General features: G+C 47.2%; 1 long non-coding RNA gene across 1 annotated transcript; it reads left to right on the top strand.

Moving 5' to 3' along the window:
- Positions 1–4,337: 4,337 nt before the first annotated feature.
- LOC145525135 (uncharacterized) lies at positions 4,338–9,315 on the top strand. The gene is made up of 4 exons (XR_014068032.1): positions 4,338–4,499; positions 5,285–5,400; positions 7,284–7,647; positions 8,058–9,315. It is a non-coding gene; the product is annotated as an uncharacterized LOC145525135 (long non-coding RNA).
- Positions 9,316–21,635: the final 12,320 nt, after the last annotated feature.

Below are 21,635 nucleotides of genomic sequence, written 5' to 3'. Positions count from 1 at the left end.
GAGACGTGAGGAGGGCTGACCAGAACAGCAGGGCAGCCTTGAAAGCAGAGGGGCAGGAGGTCAGAGCACAAAGGGGGAGAAACAGGGCGACCTGGGGACAGACAAGATCCAGGGAGGCCAGACCACAGCCTGTGTTGGAGAGTGTGTGGAAGTACATCCCAGAGTGGGGGATGTACTCTGGGGGGGAGGGGGGTCCTCAAGGGCCCTGGCAGCCTTAGTATGGAGGTCTCCTGCTGACAAAGACCCCTGCCCATCCCTCCCTGCTCTGTATAAGGGGCCTGGGGTCTGTGAACACGCTCCCTTGAGCAGCACCCTGCCAGCTCCTGACCACAGATGCTCTGGTGGGGATCCGAGGTGGGAAGGGCCTTTGAAAGAGGAGGTGTCCCTCCAGCTAACCTCGCTGTCTACAGAGCCCCCTCTTCAGGGATCCAGACCCTGGCTGGTAACTCTTCCCCATGGTCCTATGGCTCCCCAAGGGGTCCTTCCAAGGTGGGAGAACAGTGTCTCCTGGGCTCTGCTCCCCACTCTTCCCTGCCCCGGGAGGTGTGCGGAGCGGGTCCTGCTGTGGCTCTCATCTGCCATCACCCGCCGTCTGCTTCTCCAGCCTGAGTCACCTCCTCTGCCCTCTCAGCTCTGCCACCCAAGGTGTGACCCAGTCTCCACTTTTCTATCTAGATGCTGCCTTTAGTGCATTTGAGGTTTGGTGTGATGGGAAACTACTAAAGGGATTAAGTGAGGAGATGACTTCATTCACTTCAGTATTTAAAAGATGACTCCAGCCACAGAGCAGAGAATGGGGTGGGGAGGGGGCAGTTAAGACATTGCAGGTAACCTGACAAAGGCTTCCCTGGTGGTGGATGGTAAAGAATCCACCTGCTATGAAGAAGATTTGGGTTCGATCCCTGGGTCAGGAAGATCCCCTGGAGAAGGAAATGGCACCCACTCTGGTATTCTTACCTGGACAATTCCCTGGATAGGGGAGCCTGGCGGGCTTCAGTCCATGGGTTTGCAGAGTTGGACACGACTGAGTGACTAACAGTTCACTTTCACTTAGACAAATGTGACGTGTGATGGGAGGGGAGCAGTGGAGATGGATGAAGTGGACACATTCCACAGAGGTTAGGACATGACACCCAGAGCCCTGGGAGATGAATCCCGTCAGACTGGTTGGACAGAAGGAGAGCCTGAGGTTCAGAGGCATCGTCCCTCCCTCAGCACCGCCCACCCTGGAAATCTGGAGAGGGAAGCAGGCTCTAGACCACACCTGGTGCCCACACACCTTCTCTCAAGGACACCTCTGCAGATGGGGACTCATTATTCTGAGGCTAAACTCTTACTATTTGAGGCAAAATTGAAACAAAATGAGAAAAGCAGAAAATTGCTGACACCACTGGTCTGGCGTCAACCACCATCCATCATTTTTAGTTTTCACAGAATTGTCTCTGTGCACAGAATGCCGATGCTCGGATGTCAGGGAAGGTTTCCCTGCATGAAGGCCTGAGCAGGGGTGGGGGTGTTGGGGAAGGAACTCTGGGGACCCCCGTTACTGCAGGTGTCTACTCAGGCGGTGGCCAGGAGGACCTTGCTCTTGCTGGGGTTCCATACAGGTGGGCGGGAGATAGGACAGCCGGGGAAGTGGAAAGGGGGCAAACGCCCAGGGTCCCAGAGCTGTGCATCGCCCACCTCCGCAGGTCTAGGTTTGCACCAGGGACGGGGCTTGGTCCCCGACTCATATCTGCTGACTGGAAGCTGTGGGAGCTCTGGACTGCACCCCACCGAGGAAAGGCCATCACACCCACTGCCAGACCATTTGCACTCATGGCAGGTGTGCTGTGGGCAACGTGGGGAAGGCCCAGGTGGGAAGATGAGGGCGGGGCCAGCATGGGGCGGGACCAGGCCGGAGGGGCGGGGCCCCACTGTTCTGTGTTGACCAGGGTTAGACAGAATGACGGAGAAGGCAATGGCACCCCACTCCAGTTCTCTTGCCTGGAAAATCCCACGGACGGAGGGGCCTGGTGGGCTGCAGTCCAGGGGGTCGCTAAGAGTCGGACACGGCTGAGAGACTTCACTTTCACTTTTCACTTTCATGCATTGGAGAAGGAAATGGCAACCCACTCCAGTGTTCTTGCCTGGAGAATCCCAGGGACGGGGGAGCCTGGTTGGGCTGCTGTCTATGGGGTCGCACAGAGTCGGACACGACTGAAGCGACTTAGCAGCAGCAGCAGCAGACAGAATGATGTCCACCTCCAAGGGCCTCCGTGGGTCTCACAGCCCCTCTTTCACCACTTCCATCTTCACCCTCTTTCCTGGACCACAAGACAAATGGATTGAACTAATCACATCGCACAGATTCTGTGTCATTTGTCCGCACGTGGATTCCGTCTGGTTTTATTATTTCTTTATTCCCCTTTAGTCCATTCCTCTCCCGCTCTTACTGCTGCTGTGTGCTCAGTTGTGTCCGACTCTTTGAGACCCGGTGGACTGTAGCCCACCAGGCTCCTCTGTCCATGGGATTCTCCAGGCAAGAACACTGGAGTGGGTAGCCATGCCCTCCTCCAGGGGATCCTCCCCACCCAGGAATCGAATCCACGTCTTCTGTGTTTCCTGCATTGCTGGCGGATTCTTTAACAGTGAGCAGCCTGAGAAACCCCTTCTCCTGCTCTTAAGAAATCACAAAATTGTGTTTACTAGTATTTAATTTTTATTGAATTTTTGTGTTATTTATATGAGTGTGTTTATTGATGTTCTTTCTTAAGATTTCCTCCTTAGGGAATCCCTGAACTGTGTTTGATGACTATCTTTTTATAGTGTATGATGTGTTCTTGTAAAATGTCCACCGCTGTTTTGTGGGAATATATGTTAAATATAAACTGATGTTCTTCTGTTACATATTTCGTTCTGTTTACACCGCTTTTTATTCTTACAAATAATTATGTTTTGAGCAGATGCTCACGTTGCTAAGTGCACAGTGTCTCCATTGTTTTTCTCAGCTGCATCATGCTCGGGGGTAGGGGGGACCCACATTTCCTTCCATTTTCCCAGGAAGCCTCCGACTCCTGGCTGCTGCACAAGCTCAGAGAACATCCTCTTATGTGTCCTTCGTGGGCTCATGTCAGCATCTCCCCAGGAACATGCTAGAGGACAGAGGACAGCAAGCCCTCTGCATCACCTCATCTCTCCACAGACCACAGCGTCCTCCGCACCTGCCAACCAGAGACCTTGGTGCGGAGCGATAGTTCACATCACAGGAACCTCTTCTATAAAGACACACTCAGGCCAGGGTCCCAAGTGCACGTCTAAACAAGCATTGTCAGCTGCAGAGGGGCAGGAGGGGGACACACTCAAATCACTCCAGATAGAATTGTCACATTTCACGAATAAACGGATGCCAGTTAAATTTCAATTTCAGATAAATAACGGGTAATGTTTATTTTCAGTTTGCTGGGTGTGATCTAAACACAGTGGGGGGTCTAGTAGGAGGAGGATGGGCACGTGGATGGGGCACTCCTTGTGAAACTCCCCTGAGCCCCTGAATGCAACCCACCTGGGTGGGTAGGGTGACCACAGTGACAGGAACACCAGAAGGAAAACACCTTAGATGCTCCATGAAAACCTCCTGTTGCACGTGTTTCCCTGGAAGGTTCTCTGTGAGTGGAGAACGGGTGTGGCCAGTAGTTAAGGGGTGGGTGTGGCAGAGAAATGGTGTTGTGAATGAATGGTTCTCGGGCACATGTTTGTGCAAATGAGAAGCCAGCAGAACGGAAGCAGATGGAGGTGAGGAAGTGCAGGTCTCTGCAGGGCAGGAGGGAGGGGGTGGGAGGGCTGAGCTTTTGGTCCACAGTCACCCATGGGAACCTGTCACCTCATCAGACTCACGATGAGCTTTGGGCATCACATGGAGCCACAGACAAACTCCCTAAATCCCACCCCCCCCACCTGACATGAGTTTCTCTGGCTCCCTTTTCTTGGGAATTAGTGAAGAAAACACCGTGTTTTTCAGAATATCTCAAGTCTCCCTTCTTCTAGCCGAGATCAAGAGTGAAGGAGGAAGGGAGCCATGGGCTGAAGATTTGACAAGTTTAATGACAGTCTTAAGTTTGGGCTCAGAGGGAACCATCCCCTGAGATCCCAGCTGCCCAGACTTCAAGGAAAAACAGCCCCAAGCCCTGTGGATCAGAACCATCCTTCAGATGAGAAGGAAGCTACACTTGACAGTATTCACTCACTTGACAGACTCCTCTCCTGAATTCTTGTCTTGGAAATAAAGTGGTCTCTAGGGAACCTTTTGTGTCCTTGGTGATGGAATTACCTGGGTGGCTTTCAGTAGTGCTGAAAACAGTGTGGCAGTCACATAAGAAACTTCTAGAACCTTCCAGCTCTGCCCAGCCACTTGCTGGATGCAGCTGAGGGAGTGACCCCAGTCAAGGCAATATGGGGGCAGAAGAATCAGCAGTCAGGACCTGCCTGCAATGCAACCACAGAATCGTGGGAGATGACAAGTCAGTGATGCTCTAAGTGGTGCTCAAACGATTTGTTATACAAGGGAAAACGGAGGGAGAGAGAGCGGCACAGACTGGGAGATGCCCGGAGCTTAACCAGCTAGGAGGCGCTCCCAAAATGGCTGTCCATGCCTCCCCAGACCCAGATCCCCCCCGTCAACTGAAGTTTTTAAGTTATAGCTCGAGTTGATGCAGCGAGATCCTGGGCACTGCCACTTTGTCATGAGGGTCTTTATTCCCCTCCTGGCAGGTCACCCTTTGATTCCTATTTAGCTTGAATGAGTCCTCCTAACAGTGGGTGGTGACATGGCAGAATTAATTCCTGGCCTGACACTGATGGTTTCCATCTTCGATTCTTTGAATCCCCGGGACACCTCCAGGCATGTTGGTATCTTAATTCATCTTCCGTGGTTTAACAAAGGGATCACCCAGTGTGGGGACAGCTCCATGTACCACGTCCCACAGCACAGGCCTCACTGGGCCAGGCAGGACCAGAGTTCAGAGTTGCTTTCTAAGGAGCCGTCATCAGGGCCTTTTTGTCTTGGGCTGTCTCTCCTCTCAGGTAGAAGCTGAGTGGCAGATGTGTTCCTGAAGCCCCACCTTCCAGCTCAGACCTGTGGGTCACCTGTCTGTCGGTCCCCTTTTTACCTGGGCCAGGTGCTCTCAGCACCTGGTTCTGAGCAATCTGTGGCTCATCAGCCCGAGAGAGCTCTGAAAATGTCCTCAGAATTTCCATGGAGCTCTGAGTTAAACCCACCCAGATGTAGACTGTCACTTGTTCACAGGGCTCCCAGCCCCGCTTGGGAAAGACCAGTGGAAACAGACTGAGCGGACGAAGGTGTTAGTGGCCCCGTGGAGTGAGAATGTGTTAATGGCCTCATGTGGGAATATCTTCGCTCCTGTGAGTACTCCATCCCCACCCTCAACCGTGTCTGCTCATCTCCCATTTCTCTCACAACTGGTTCCCCCATCTCCTCACTGAGAACCCCCAGGAGGGCCCCCCCCCAACAGTCCTTGTCCAGGATGCCCAGCTGTCTGTACCTGGACAGGGGTGGGATTGGGTGTGAGACACTTGGGGGGAACACACAGATGGGGGCTCTTTGAGGTGGTCAAGGAACCTCCGGCAAAGCACCACCATCACCTGCTATAGGGTCTGCCCATCAGTCTGGGGATCCATGAACGTTTGAATCACCCGGTGATATTCCCACAATGCCCTCAACTGCATAAAGAATGATGGACTTCACCCACTGTTTATTCAGTGCTGTGAATATTTGATTGTACAAGACACCAGCTGCAAAGATGATCCTGGGACTGGTGAGCTGATGCTGCCCATGAGAATGACACATTGACACCCCTGACCCCCAGCTCAGCTCTGAGTGCTCAAGGGCAGGGGGACAAGACCCTGGTGTGTGTCCAGGGCCCCCACACTGAGTAAGAGGCTGATTTCCTCAGTGAGTCATTCTTGCTGAGGAGGTCAAGTGCAGCTTGTTAATGTCAGTGATATGAAGAGGGTTGATAAAAAGCAAAACAATTTCAACTCCATTGCCCTCTTCTTAGCAGGCTTTCTCAGGGTTCCTTATCCCAGGGCTACTGTATGTGTCATCAGCCTTGGTTTCATAACTGAATTTATAGTATGATGTTTTTTGAGGATTCAAGTAGCAACAGACATTCACACACCATCCTTGTGTATAATCCTAACACTTTATTGTAATATCAGCTTCACAAAGCTTGTTTCTTGAGAAGAGAAACGTCAAAATGCAACCTCTTCTTCAATTTACATTTTTATCCTTTAAAAATTTTTCTTTCTTGTTATATACAGGAACTTTATCTTTCAAGTAAGGTTGACATGGAAAGATATGTCACCATTTAGATCTTGGTTTTTTTTTTTTTATCATTGGCAGCATCAGAAGATATGTTTTTTTCTCTGTTTGCCTCTCTTTCAGCCCATCATGGGTCCTAAAAGCCTTCACAGATTTCAGATCTGCTGTGTTTTGTTCAATGCCCTTCAGCCTCCTTGGATTCTCCTGTAAAATAACCCCATTCCCTGGGAGGGGTTGTCATATGGTGAGGTGTGTAGAGACTGGAATCAGCCAGGCAGGAGCCCTGTCCCAACCCTCAACCAACTGCACAGCCTTGATAAAGTCACTTAATCTCTCAGCTTCAATCTCCTCATCTGTCAACTTGGAATTATGATAAGATACAACACATAGAATAAGATGTCAATATATATACTAAGTTTAGCACCGAGTCTGAAAGATTATAGGCACTCAATGCATGCTAGATGTCATTATTATTACTCTTTTAATTGCTAAACTTTCCTCCTTTATAGTCTCTGTTCTCTCAGGAGGCATTGTTCTTCTAGAAGATTTCTATACCAGCCACTGGTTATCTACAAAGATCTAAAACAGTTGAAAGTTAGTCAGAGTTGAAAGAAATGGAGAGAGACAAGGAGAATTCTTGCTGAAAAATAATGATCACCATGTATCAGGCCCCTACTATGTGCCAAACAACTGCTAAGGTACAATTATGATCAGATATATCATCATCACAATATCCCAATGAGATATGTGCTGTCATCTCCATTTTACAGATGAAGAAAACAAGGCTCAGAGAGGTTTAGTTACCTACCCATGGTCTGCAGCTAAGAAGCTGTAGAGTCACCTCTTGCATAAATGACATTATTCCCCATCTCACCACTGTCCTTATTCCTGTCGTGGCAGCTGTCACTGTCTAAAATCGTCTTGGCTTTCTTCTCACTTTATTGCTCATTGTCTGTTTCCTAAGAGGGCAGGGACCTTGTCATCCTCGACCACCATTATCTGCAGTGTCAAGGACATAGTGTATGAAACTCCTGAGTGCATGAAGGAACTGATGGATGAAAACACCTTTCAAGAGTCTGATGGAGAAGCTCTGCTGCATTTTCCTCCTGCAATAGGAAGCTTCCTCCCTCCTCACAGGACTAAGAGGAGGCAGCTACCCCGAAGTCTGCCCCCAAGTCAGGAGGCTGAGGAATGGATCAGGACCTCACCTGTGATTTCCCCAACCCAACACCTCTCCTCCCAGCCCAGCTGTCTCGCTTCCTCCTCGTCTCTCCATCTGTACTCTGTTTCTCCCATCTCCTCCCAGCTCAGCTACTCCCAGGACTCGGGTAAGCAGCCCCTTGGCCCACCCTGAAGTGATTGAACATCCCCTCTGAACCCACCCTCCAGACTCAAAATGGTGTCAGACCCAAAACAATCTCCTCAGCCCTGGGAAAACCCTATTTCTTGGTTAAGGAAAAAGTTTTTGTTCCTCTAGGGCTCTTAAGCAAATTTGACATTTTTTACACTGCACATAACCATTTCTCCCAAAGCACACTCAGGTGGCACAGATTGCTAAGCTATGAACTCAAGTGTGTAAAATAACTTGATTCTTTTAAAGTTAAATATAGTTTGTCTCTGGAGCCCTCTCTCTGCCAAATGGTAAAACACAATAGATTCCCTTCCAAGAGAAAGGCATCAATTCAGAGTTGTAGACACTTTTTCTAGACAATTGAGGATTTTCTCCCTCCCACCCTAGGTGCCTCTATGTTACTGCTTCACATGTAGTCAGAGTGGAACCCTCAGCTGTCACCTCTCATGCTTCTGACCAAGCACATCGATTATTGAACTCAGGTTTGGCTGCTCATACCTCAAGGATCTAATACTGAGAGACTAAGGTTTGGTAAAAGGCTTTACTGAGGAAGCTGGCAATCCTGAGAGAAGGTGGACTCATGTCCCAAAGAACCAATTTTCCACCTTCGTTTCTGCTCAGGAATTATACAAGGGAAAAAGGAAAGGGCTATGTGTGGGAGAGAGAGTTAAATTTCTATTTTCAGAGATAATGGTCTCCATCACAAGGTTCCAAGTAGCGTCACGTCTCACATATGATTGGAACACTATCTGAGCCATAAACCTCTGGTTAGTTAGCCTTTCAGCTTTCAACTGGTCTGGGGTCTTTGTGCATGTGGGCAGTAGACAGTTAACTTCTCCCACCTGGTGGGGGTTTCAATATCTGCAAAACAGCTCAGAAGACATGCTCAGAGTATTATCTATAGTCCTTGAGGAAGAGCTAACAGTTCTTGAGTTTGTTTACTGGCTAAACTATTACTATTATTAATTTGTCTTGCTCATTTTCCTTTTGTTCTGCATTTTATCACTTCTTAAATTAAATTTATTCTGCAGACAAGAGGCAGGTGGAAGACATGGTGGAGGGGTTGGGTCTGTCCTGGGAAGGGCCCATAGCCTCCTGCTCAGTTATACTTCCTCACTCGGAATCTGTTCCTACAATGCTCAGTGTGCCTGGTGGCACATTCTCTGATGCAGCACAGCTGGTGCCCTGTCCTTTCCTTTGCTGTAGGTCCTTGTATTCTATGGGACATGGGTGCATCATGTTCTTCTCTGCATGTTGGGATGTGAGAACCCAAAGGGTCTCTCCTGGGTGCCCTCTGCCCTGAGACCCCACCAGCCATCTTGCTTGCATCCTCACTCTGGTTATGTGGAGTCCCATGAGGTCACTGCCTCCAGAATCCCAGGCAGGAAGCAAACCCAAGTCCCCTCTGTGTTCAGACCTCAAATTTAACAGGGGTGCCTGTCACTCTCCATTTCACAACTGACTTTGTGGAGGTGTTGGATACAAGGCCATGTCTCTCATCTTTCTTCTGGATTATTCTCTTCTTCAACCCAGAGATAATCTTGACCTATCGGGGGCTGAGAAGCAACTGACTCTGAAGGTATTGTCCCAAGTTTCTCTGCATTACAACAGGATGATGTACTTGAGAAAAACCTCTTAAAAACAATAATATTGTTCCTTTGTTCTCTGTTCCTCCCATAGGACTGCCCCTGGAGCAGAAGCCTCAAGGGCAATGACCCAGTGTGGGGGCTGGGGAGTGGTTGGGGGTGGAAGGGGGAGGGTAAGGGAGATGGCCAAGGCAAAAATACATCAGTCATTTCTTCACAGTATTATGCCGCCACTGGGATATCAGTGACCTTCCCCTTGTGGAATTACCAGCCCTGGAGACTGCTTTGGCATGACCCAGCACCTGACCTGAGTCTGAGTTGCCCACCCACCGAGACCCCATCTCAGAGGGTACCTAGATGTGCAGTAGATGAGAAACTGCCTGGGAGCATCCTGAGTCTGGTCACGGGGTCCCCAGGCCCCCTCATACTACCCAAGGCCGTCTATAGATTTAATGCCATCCCTATCAAAGTACCAAGGGCATTTTCCGTAGATCTGGAATGAATAATTTTTAAATTTGTATGGAAACACAGAAAGTCCCTTGAGAGCCAAGACAATCTTAAGGAAGAAGAATAGAGCTAGAGGGATCATGCTCCCTGACTTCAGACTATACTAAAAAGCTACAGTAATCAGAAAAGTATAGTAATGGCCCAAACAAAAAACAGACACATACATCACTGAAACAGAACAGAGAGCCCAGAAATAAACCATAAACTGTCAATTAATCTATGAAAAATGAGGCAAGACTACGCAATGGAGAAATAGTCTTTTTAATAAGTGGTGCTAGGAAAAAAAAAAACAGCTACTTGTAAATGAAATTAATCATTCTCTAACACCATATACAAAAATAAACTCAAAGTGGATTAAGAATCTAAATGTAAGACTGGAAATCATAAAATTCCTAGAAGAAAGTATGGACATAAAGTGCAGCAATATTGTTTCAGATCTGTCTCCTAAGGCAAAGGAAACAAAAGCAAAAATAAACAAGTGAGACCTAATTAAACTTAAAAACAAAGGAAACCATCGACAAAATGAAAAGACAGCCTGCTAAATAGGAGAAAATAATTGCAAATGATATGACCAATAAGGAATCAGTAGCCAAAATATATATACAGGACTCAATATCTAAAAACCAAACAGCCCAATTAAAAATGGGAAGACACCAGGACAGATATTTTTCTAAAGAAGACATACAGATAGCCAACAGGCACGTGAAAAAAATGCTCAACACCACTAGTCATCAGAGAAATGTAAATCAAAACCACAATGAAATATCACCTCATATCTGTCAAAATGACTATCATCAAAAAACAACACAAGTGACAAATATTGGCAAAGATGTGGAGAAAAGGGAACCCTTGTACACTGTTGGTGGGAATGTAAATTGGTACAGCCACTGCGGAGAACAGTATGGAGGGCCCTTGGAAAACTAAAAATAGAACTACCATATGATCCAACAATTCCACTCCTGGGCATACACCCAAAGAAAATGAAAACATTAATTTGAAAAGATACATGCATCCCCATGGCTCTTAGCAGCACTGTTTAATGGCAAACCACTCCAGTATTCTTGCCTGGAGAATCCCATGGACGGAGGAGCCTGGTAGGCTACGGTCCACGGGGTCGCAAAGAGTCGGACACGACTGAGCGACTTCCCTTTCCCTTTCCTTTCCCTTTACCATAGCCAAGACACCAGAGCAACGTAACTGTCCAACAACAGATGAGTGGATGAAAAAGGTGATTATAAAGCGATATATATGCAAATGTATATATATACACACATGTATATAATGGAACAATACTCAGCCATAAAAAGAATTAAATTTTGCCATTTGCAGCAATATGGATGGACTTGGAAGGTATTGTGCTTCCGGAAATAAGTCAGAGAATGACAAACACAGAGAATGACGATGATGTTTGTTGTTTTAGTTGCTAAGTCATGCCTGACTCTTTTGTGATCCCATGGACTGTAGCCCACCAGGCTCCTCTGTCCATGGGATTTCCCAGGCAAGAATACTGGAGTGGGTTGCCATTTCCTCCTCCAGGGATCTTCCATCCCAGAGATTGAATCCGTGTCTCCTGCATTGCAGGTGGATTCTTTACTGCTGAGTCAACAGGGAAGCAGGACAAACTCTGTATGTTATCACTTAAATGTGGAATCTAAAAAATTGAAACAAAGTAGTGAATACAACACAAAAGAAACAGACTCACAAGTGTAGAGGGCAAATTAGTGGGTACTAGGAGGGAATGGCGGAGAAGGCAATGGCACCCCACTCCAGTACTCTTGCCTGGAAAATCCCATGGACGGAGGAGCCTGGTAGGCTACAGTCCATGGGGTCGCTAAGAGTCGGACACAACTGAGCGACTTCACTTTCACTTTTCACTTTCATGCATTGGAGAAGGAAATGGCAACCCACTCCAGTATTCTTGCCTGGAGAATCCCAGGGACGGGGGAGCCTGGTGGGCTGCCATCTATGGGGTCACACAGAGTCGGACACGACTGAAGCGACTTAGCAGCAGCAGCAGCAGGAGGGAATGGGGGAGGGGCAAAGTAGGGATGAGGGCTAAGAGACACAAACTACCATGTACAAATAAATAGTTAGAAGGATATACCAAACAGCACAGGGAATGTTTTATAACTATAAATGGAGTATAATTTTTAAAAATTGTGAATCAATTTTTAATTGATTGTCCTGGTCCTCCAGGTTAGCATGGTCATGCTATATACCTGAAATATATAATATTGTAAATACAGTATAGTTGAAACATATAATGTAAATCAACTATAATTCAATAAAAAAATTAAAAGTAAAATTAAAAATAAATTAACATAATAAATGGCAAGGCTAAAGAAATACATAAAAATGAATGAGGGAGAACTTGAGTGATTTCAGCTGGGTGATCACAGACAAGGTTAGGGAGAGAACTCAGACAGATGATTTCAAACAAACAGAATTTTAGATCCATGAGAACCATAAGTAATTGGATGATACAGATTGAAAATTTTAAGACAAAGAGATAACAGCCAGTTCCATATAGAAGCAAACTGCTTTTTAAAACATTTATGCCATGGCAGCCAGGAGAGTCCACAAGGAATGTTTGATGCTATTTTAAGTAGTTTTGGGGCTGCTTTATTCTCCTTAACAGTCATTGCTTTTATTATTTGTCACAATCACAGCCATTTAATGCATTTCACAAGATCCATGTGTCAACTGTCCGCTCTCTCAATGTAAATCCAAACACACTGTTCCCTTGAACAGTCCTTCCCTTCCATTATCTCTGACACCACCTGGTGAAGCTTCCTGTGGGGCAGACAGGATTCTGTGTCTAAATACTCACAGAGTTCTAATCATCCAGACATGGGACCCCTCTTCCTGACATGCACCAGACCCAGGCTCATGCAAGGAAGTTGTCATTGGAAAGGACGATTGCGATGCAGAACTAGTCTGACTCTTGTCCTGGTGAGACACTTAAAAATGAACATTCCCTGTATCTGCACACTCACAAGTCAATGCTCACTACTATGGAATGTCAGATCTCTATTTGTGGGTGATTTATGGGCACAATACCCTCTAGCTTGCTTTTCACTTCTAGGAACAATTGTCCATCTACATGTCAGATAAAACTGTCACAATGATACAGCCCAGGAGTACAATAATATTTTTTCACACTCAGGCATCTGCTTCATCTTTCTGAACAAGCGTCAGTATTTATGCTGCAGACATCTGAGTCCATCCTTGAGAGGCAGCTCCTGAAAAGGCTCCAAGAAGCCCAGATACATAGACATGCCTGCATGCTAAGTCGCTTCAGTTGTGTCAGACTCCGTGACCCTATGGACTGTAGCCCGCCAGGCTCCTCTGTCCATGGGATTCTCCAGGCAAGAAAACTGGAGTGGGTTTCCATGCTCCCCTCCAGGGGATCTTCCCAACCCAGGGATTGAACCCGTGTCTCTTATGTCTCCTGCATTGGCAAGTGGGTTCTTTGCCATTAGCGATACACAGACACCTGTGCCCAAATCAGGGATGATGATCCAGAAAGTAAACACCCAGGCTCACTTCTAATTGTGCATTTCAGGAATACCATTCATGTAGTACATCACTCTACCATTTGAAGAGAGAAGAGAAATTGCAGCCTTAGAGCCAGTAACTTCTGGTCTTTTCTTTGGAAAGATAAGAATAGAGATAAGCAGAAGTGTCAGGCTGACTCACAGGCTGACAAGGACTCAGTGATCTCCTAGGAGCCCCAGTTGCTGGGCCCAGGATGAAGGCACTTCAGACTTGGACCACCTGAGCTTTCTGGGGTGCAGACCTGCAGGGAGGGTCCAAGAACCACCAGGCTGGAGCAGATCAGCTCAGGTGGTGGTTTTTCCATCTCTCTGCCGTAAGGAAGATGCTAGAAGGCTCCAGACAAGGTCTCTTTTCCTGCATCTGGGTCCCCTGGGTGCGCCATATGACAATGGTTGCTTCCACGAGCTCCAGGATGCAGCGAGTCCTGGGGTGACCTGTGGCTCTGCAGCCATTTCTGACAGAAGCACAGAGTGTCTCATGGGACAGATGTAGGGGCATCTCCCCTTGGGCAGGTGCTGCAGCATTGAGTTAACATGGAACTCATTTCTCTGGGGCTTCCTAAAACAGCATGTGCTTTCCCGCCTGTCAAACTCTCCTTCAAGTTGAAGGCTCCTAGCAGAGGTGGTGAACCAAGTGGTATACCACATGGGTGGTATCATCAAAGGGCCCTTTGTCTCTCCTTAAGGGCTCTTGGGGGCTTCTTCGGTGGCTCAGATGGTTAAGAATCCGCCTGCCACGTAAGAGACCTGGGTTCAATCCCTGGGTTGGGGAAGATCCCCTGGAGGAGGGCAAGGCTACCCGCTCCAGTATTCTTGCCTGGAGAATCCCATGGACAGAGGAGCCTGGTGGGCTACAGTCCACGAGGTCGCAAAGAGTCAGACACGACTGAGCAACTAAGCACAGCACAGCACCAGAAATCTTGGAGACTGCAGTGCCACCTCCATGCAGGTACGCATTCCCTGGGACCTGGATCTTACTCAAAGCAAGCAGGTGACCCAGAAGCAGATTCAGGAAGGTCCGAATCCCATCTAATACCACATGAGAAGCCTGCTCTCCTGAGGTCAGCTCCTCCTGGGCCCTGTGTCCCAGTCCTCCAGGCCAGCACGGCTCAGCTGCCCTGTGCCCTGTTTAAAGGACCCAGGGCTCTTCCCAGACAGTCAGGTTCCTGTGGACCAGACTCCCCACAGGTCACTCAGGGAGGAGAACTGCAGGTTCCGCTCCCATCCACCGTCTAGGCCAGGCCTTCAGGGGTCCAAGACAGGAGTATCCATACCCAATTTCAGGAATCTCCTCTTCCCAGGGAGAGGATCTACCTGAACTGGGGTATACCTCACAGTGTCCCCAGGAGACCAGGTAGTGCAGCAGCCAGCTGACCCAGAGGCTCCCTCTGTGGAATTCTAGGAGGCTGGAATGAGCATGCTCAGTACCATCTCATCTATCACCATCATTTGCTTCTCTGTGCCCAATGACTCACCCAAAATCTTACCTCTAATAAGTGTCAGAGCCCGGAGTGATGCTCAGACAGGCAGGGTGTGGGGCCCCTGCTCCTAGCCTTAGTGCTGTGAGGATGCTGACCTGACCTCCCCTGAGGGATTGTACCACCTCCCATCACTCTCCTCCCAGTGCTCCATTTCTGCTCTGAGATCCATCATCCAGACCCTGGCATTGACAGAGGCCACGGTGGTCCTTCACTGCCTTCCTTTTCCTCTCCTTACAAGAGAAAGTCCTCTCTCATCTACAAAGGGGGCTTCCCTGTAAAGAATCTGCCTGCAATGCAGGGGACACGAGACCCAGGTTCAATCCCTGGGTCAGGAAGATCCCCTAGTGTAGGAAATGGCAATCACTCCAGTATTCTTGCCTGGAGAATTCCATGTACAGAGGAGCCTGGTGGGCTACAGTCCATGGAGTTGCAAAGAGTCGGACACAACTGAGCAACTAACACTGTCACATTTGCTACAAAATCCTCTCATTCTGCAGCAAAATTGAACCACACTCAGTCTGTTTTCTTCTAGGTCTCCATTTATTCTCTTCCCTCTCCTAGAATTCTGTTCCCTCCCCTTTTCTCACTCTGTTACTCTGCATGGATAACTTTTACTAATAAAAATAAGACTCAATTCAGACATCATCTACTATGTGAAGCCTCTATTGAGCTGGGATAGAAGCCCTTTTTCTCTCACCACGTGCTTCTCTGCATGATCCCTTCCTTCTTTCTTTCATTAAACACCTATTCGGCACCCACTCAGTGTCTGGCACTGAGGATACAAAGGTGACAGTGGCTTGGTTCTTGCCCTTGAGGAACTCCCAATTAACATGTTCTATGAGCATCTCACAGTGGACACGTAAGCCCACCCTCACGTCCATGTTCATTTATTTATCCCTATGTGGTCACCTGACTGAGGCCAAGCCAATTGGAACCTTTCCCACTGATTTTCCAATTTGAGATCATCTCCAGTGGCTGAGGGTCCCTGACAAGAGACCCTAGGGGTATGCAGCCTCTGTTTCCTGATACTTGGAGAAGTTGATTCCCTGTGGGAAAGAAAAAGGTCAGTGCAGGAGTGAAGGGGACCCAGTGATGTTCAATCATCTGGTTCCTGCTGCTCTAGAAGCTCACACCATCTGCCTCCTGCAGTGTTGTTGGCACACCTGAGTCAGGTAGGGTCCACGTGGGACCAAAGGGCACACACGTTGTGGATGACTGAAGAAAGCTTTGTCTAGAGTTATCCTCAGAGGTGCTGGTAGCTGAAGGGGATCCACAGGGATGCTGAAGAACCCTAGGGACTAGCAAGGGTAGGAAGTCTATCCCTGGGATTGTTTGAATGACAAAGTGAGGAAGCAAGGTTTCTGGAAGCCAGGGGGAGCTGTTTCCAAGGGAAATCATCCATGGGCAGGGTCTGTATCCTGAGAGAAGTTCAGCCTCTGCGAGGGCCACAGGCCAGCAGGACAGAAGCAGGAGAAAAATCCCAACTTCTCTCTCCCCCTAATCTCAACCAGAAATTGAGGAAGTGCTTTGAGGCATAGTTAGGACCAGCTTCCCCGACAGATCAGGGCAGGGAAGGGTGAAGGGTGGAACTTGGGGGACACACAGAACAACTAACTCAGAACCCTTCCTTGTTGTCCTTGACCAACAAATACCCCCTTGACCTCTGGCATTTAGAATTGTGTTTCTGTTGCCTTAAACTAGAAGTTGTGACAATTCACTCTATTTCCATCACTATCTCCCTATTGAACTACAGTCTTCTCAAGGCCATACCTAGCCCAGGATCTGGTATAAAGTAGGTACTCAACAACATTTATTGAATGGCTAGTAGGATGGACACTAAAATCTAAGGCAATGGCTACAGTATCCTCATTGATGCTATCCTCATTGGTGCTACAGGAAGATGCTACTCTGATAACCATTTGCCTGGTTGCATCACCGTCCTTAGATGAAAAAGCCTCATTTGATCTTTCTAAGTTTTGTTACAACAGAGCTAGGAAGAAGTTGGGGAAGCCATCACAGAGCTGCTTTTATAGAGGCTACTGCCTAGCAGTATACTGGGCTCTCAGTGTCATTTGATTGATGCTTTAAAGGAAAGAATAAAAGGGCATGAGTGTCTTCCTCAGGCCAATGGGAAGCCATATGATTGTTCTCAAGTCGAGTCTCAGCTCATCAAGGTGTCTGGAGATCCCAGCCTAATCCTCCTAGGCAATTCCCCTAATAGTAATTGTATTTGCCATGGAAGACTCTCCAAGCTTGGACAGTCTGCGACCCAGTCTCACACACCCCCTTGCAGGGTCAGCGATAGCTTCTAACCCATGCTCTGACTCAGGAGGTATGCTTCTGAAGAGAAAAAACATGATTGAGCCCCAGCAGATTTCAGTGGGAACCCGCATGAGTTCCTGTTTCCGTGCATTAAGCAAGATGGTTTGCTCTCATCACAGGATGCAAAGCTGAGCTCAGCTCAGGACTGATTCCAAGAGCTGCTGAGTGTTGGGCTTCTCCTTGTAAAGGCATGTGATTAACACAACAATGGTCCCAGAGCCACAAACACTGGGACTGCATCCCGCATGATGCTTTCCTCTGGATTGCACGCTGCCGCAGGCAGCAGTAGCCCCAGAGGAGGAAATGTGTATGGGCTCTGTCCCAGGATGGCTTTGTGCCTACAGGGAGACAAGCTGCTTTTCCAGGACTGAGAGAGAAAGAGAAAGGAAGAGAGAATGAATAAGTGAATGAATACAGAATCTGTGAACACAGCCAAGCCTCTAGTTTTCAAATACGTGCCTGCTAAGTCACTTCAGTCATGTCCGACTCTTTGTGACCCTAGGGACTGTAGCCCGCCAGGATCCTCTGTCCATGGGATTCTCCAAGCAAGAATACTGCAGTGGGTTGCTGTGCCCTCCTCCAGGGGATCTTCCCCACCTATCTCTTACATCTCCTGCATTGGCAGGTGGGTTCTTTACCACTAGCTCTACCTGGGAAGCCCCCACTTTTCAAATACATTGGAATATAAATCATTTTTCATTCTGACCAAATTTCCCTATGCTCTGTCTGCCTCAGAAAGCATTCCATGAGCACACTATCAGAGAGCCCAGCATCTGGGTTTCACCCGTGCCAGGGTGGTCCTAGAGATCCATATCTCCTCTGGCCTCAGTGTCCCCATGTCTTCCTGAGGGACAGTGTTCTGGCCTTCACCCTCCCAGGGAAGCACCAGGAAAGATGATGTTGGATGCCCATCAGCCCAGACATGGATGCACCCTGAGCTTTGTCTGGGAACTGAAACACAGAGTCCTTTTGTGTTCCTAGGAACACCTCTCTGGGCCCTGTTTCTCCATGTGGCCAATAACAGGGTGGAGATCCCTCTCTTTTCAAGGACCAAAATGTCTTGAGGTTCCTGTACCCACCAAAAAGTAGCCTTTCTTACTCAACTGGTAAGGCTGTTGGGAACCCAGTAAGCAAGGTATCCAGGTTATTTTTCCAAAGGGCGTTGAGGGTCCATAGAGTCCACCTTTGTTCTTTAAAGCTGTCTGGCAGATGAATGGATAAAGAAGTTGTGGTGCATATATACAATGAAGTATTGCTCAGCTATAAAAAGGAATGAATTTGAGAGAACAAGATAGCAGAGGAGTAGGTGGATGTGAAGTACATCTCTCTCCACGGATACATCAGGAATACACCTTCAGACGCTTCAGAAGTACATACAGAACACCAGCTGAGAGTAGACAGTAGTACCTGACCAATAGAAAAGAATATATAGACCCACACAAAACTCGGTAGAATGAAGGAACTAGGGGGGAAAACAGGAGTGTTAGTAGGACTGGACCTGCCCTTGGCGGGTAGGGGAACGGAAGCAGGGATCTGATCCCCACATCAGGGCAATTGTCTAAGTCAGAGGAGAAACATTTAAGGCTGAAAGTGAAAAAACAGCTGATCTGTGGCAGCCTAAATGGAATGAGAATCAGACAGTGCTTGCCACAGCCATACGTACCCTGGAAAGGGACGTAGATCCCCTGGAAGGTGCAGTGGCTGGGAGCTGGAGTTTAGGGGTTGTGGAGCAATCACAGGGCAAGGGCTGCTGTTGATTGTGGAGAGATGGATCAAGGGGATGTGAGGGAGGAGATTGTGGTGGGAAATGCCTGTGAAGGAAAGCGGAACAGCCACGGAAGCAAACAATACTGCTGAGTCACGCATGGAGGTGGAGCCATCACCATAGCCTCTCCCCACAGGAAAGCATAGGCCGCTGAACAATAGAGAGGCTGGCCCATCAAATGCCTGATGCACTGAACTACTGAGTAGGACCCCAGCCAGGGGGGCCCCCTCTATGTGCCTGATGCGCCGAACAGAGAGAAGGACCCCAGGCAAGGGAGCCCTCTAAGGGCCTGAAGGGGCAGAGCTACGGAGAAAGAATGGCCAGAGAGGCCTTCTGATGGCCAGCTATGAGAGGTTCGGAAAAAGACTGGTAGAGCCATAACTCCTGCCACAAAGGCAGTCCGTGTTCCTGCACACTTGGTGCTGCCAGGGTCCCTGCAAGTCAAGCAGCTGTGCCACTTTCACACTCAACTCTCACTGGGGCAGAGCTGCCACAAGCAAAAAAGTCTTGCCTCTATGCATGCAGGGTTGCTTCGGTCCTGTCTGACTCTTCGCGTGCCTGTTAGACTGTGGCCTGCCAGGCTTCTCTGTCAAGGAGGGGGGTTCTCCAGATAAGAATACTGGAGTGTATTGGCCAATACTGGTTGCAATACCTTTCTAGAGCACTGTGTTTCCTGCTGCCCTAGCCACCAACTCCCCTGAGTACCTAGTGCTTCCAGAACCTCTGTGACCCAAGCAGCTGCACCACTTCCATGCCTGGCCTTCACTGGGGCAGACCCAAGTCTTCCAGGGCAGCCTCAGAAGCAAACCCCAGTGGACGACCCGCAAGCAGAGGTGGAAATAAAACCACAATTGAAACCCAGGGGCAGTGTGACTAAGGAAGAAGACCCAAAACCTTCCCATCAGCTGTACAAGCTGCAGATTAAATCCACATAATCAACTAAGCAGCCTCTGTATCTATGGAACATATAAAAGGTCATTGAGAGCTCCCACAAAAGAAAACGCACTAGTTCTGATAGCTGCGGACACTGGAGGCAAGAACACAGAGGAGCAGGACCAGACTAGAACCTGAGCTGCCCCCACAGCAGGTCCAGAGATCAGCACAGGGTTGGAGGGCATCCTAGGGAGGTGAGGTGGATTGTGATTCCCAGCGACGGAAAGGACTCTGACAGCAGTGACTCAAAAAATACATATATTATTCTTATGTTTTGACTTGTTCTGTAGATTCTTTTGGATCTTTTTCTCCTTTTTCTCCCCCCTCTGTTGTATTTTGGCATTATTTTGGTTTTATTGGCACTAATTGACCTTTTTTTTCTTTTTTTTTTCCCAGCCATATTTTTTATAATTGTTATAAACCCCTGCCTCTATGTTGGGCTTTTGCAGTTCTGGGGAGTTTTCCTTTTCTCTCTCTCTCTCTTTTTTAATTTAATTTTATTTATTTTTTCTTTTTTAATTTTAATTAAAAAAATTTTTAATCTATTATTTTTTTTTCTACATTTATTCCTTTGTTTGCTTTTCCTACTGTTCTTTCCCCCTTGCAGTTAATCTTTAATGTATATAAATCTTATCTACCTTTATTTAATTTTGCATATCTATTCTTTCTTTCTTTTCTTTCTTTCCTTTCCTCTCAACATATTTGTTAGTTTTATTTTCATTGCTTTATTCCCCAATTGACACCTTGATTTAGTTTTGTTTTCCAGTTTGTGCTTTAGTTAGTTTTGTTCTGGTAGACATAATTTTTGGTTTCCTTTGTTCACTGGGTCACTCTACTGTACTTTATTTTTGTTGAACTGTTTTGATTTTGTTTATGGATGTATATGTATATGTGTATATTCAGTCACACTTTTTATTGCTGTTATAAACCTTTGCATCTACGTTGGGCTTTTGCAGTTCTGTGGAGTTTTCCTTTTTTTTTTCTTTTTTCTTTCTTCTTCCTTTTTTTTTCTCTTTTTTATAATTTTAACTTTTAATTTTTTTAATCTATTACATCTTTTCTACATTTATTCCTTTGTTTGCCTTTCCTACTGTTCTTTTCCCCTAGCAATTAATCTTTAATGTATATATCTTCTTCTTCTACTTCTATTTAACTTTGCATATCTGTTCTTTCTTTCTTTCCTTTCCTCTCAACATATTTGTTAGTTTTGTTTTCATTGCTTTATTCTCCACTTGGCACCTTGCTTTAGTTTTGTTTTCTAGTTTGTATTGTAGTTAGTTTTGTTCTTAACTGGTACATAGAATTTTTTTATTTACTTTGTTTGTTGGATCAACCTACTGTACTTTATTTTTGTTGGACTGTTTTGACTTTGCTCATGGGTGTATATGTACATGTGTATATTCCATTATTATAATTATTATTTGCCTGATTTTGTAACTGCCATTTGTCTGGGGTTCATCTTTGGTTTCTCGTTTTTGTATATTTGTTTTAATCTCACTTAATACCATAACAAACCACTTGTGGAATCTTCATTCCTGAGAGATCAAGCCCTGAGTCTTTGGAGTGGGAGCATGGACTCCAAGACCCTAGACTACCAGAGAACTAACCCTAGGAGGTACCAAATAGTGAGAACTCAAACAAAGGAAACCACTGCAATACAAGACCCGGCATCACCCAACCATGAGCAGTACCCAGTGCAGGAAGCCTCATCTAAACAACAAATGAAACAAAAATATAAACCTAATCATCAGCAGACAGGATTACCACCTCACTCAGTCTTGTCATCAGAGGAAAAAAAACCAACCAAACAAACA

This window comes from Giraffa tippelskirchi, chromosome 11, assembly GCF_054371585.1.
Source record: "Giraffa tippelskirchi isolate mGirTip1 chromosome 11, T2T-mGirTip1v1.2.pri, whole genome shotgun sequence".
NCBI lineage: Eukaryota > Metazoa > Chordata > Mammalia > Artiodactyla > Giraffidae > Giraffa > Giraffa tippelskirchi.
Note: the sequence above shows the minus strand (reverse complement) of the source record. Positions and strands in the feature narration are given on the sequence as shown.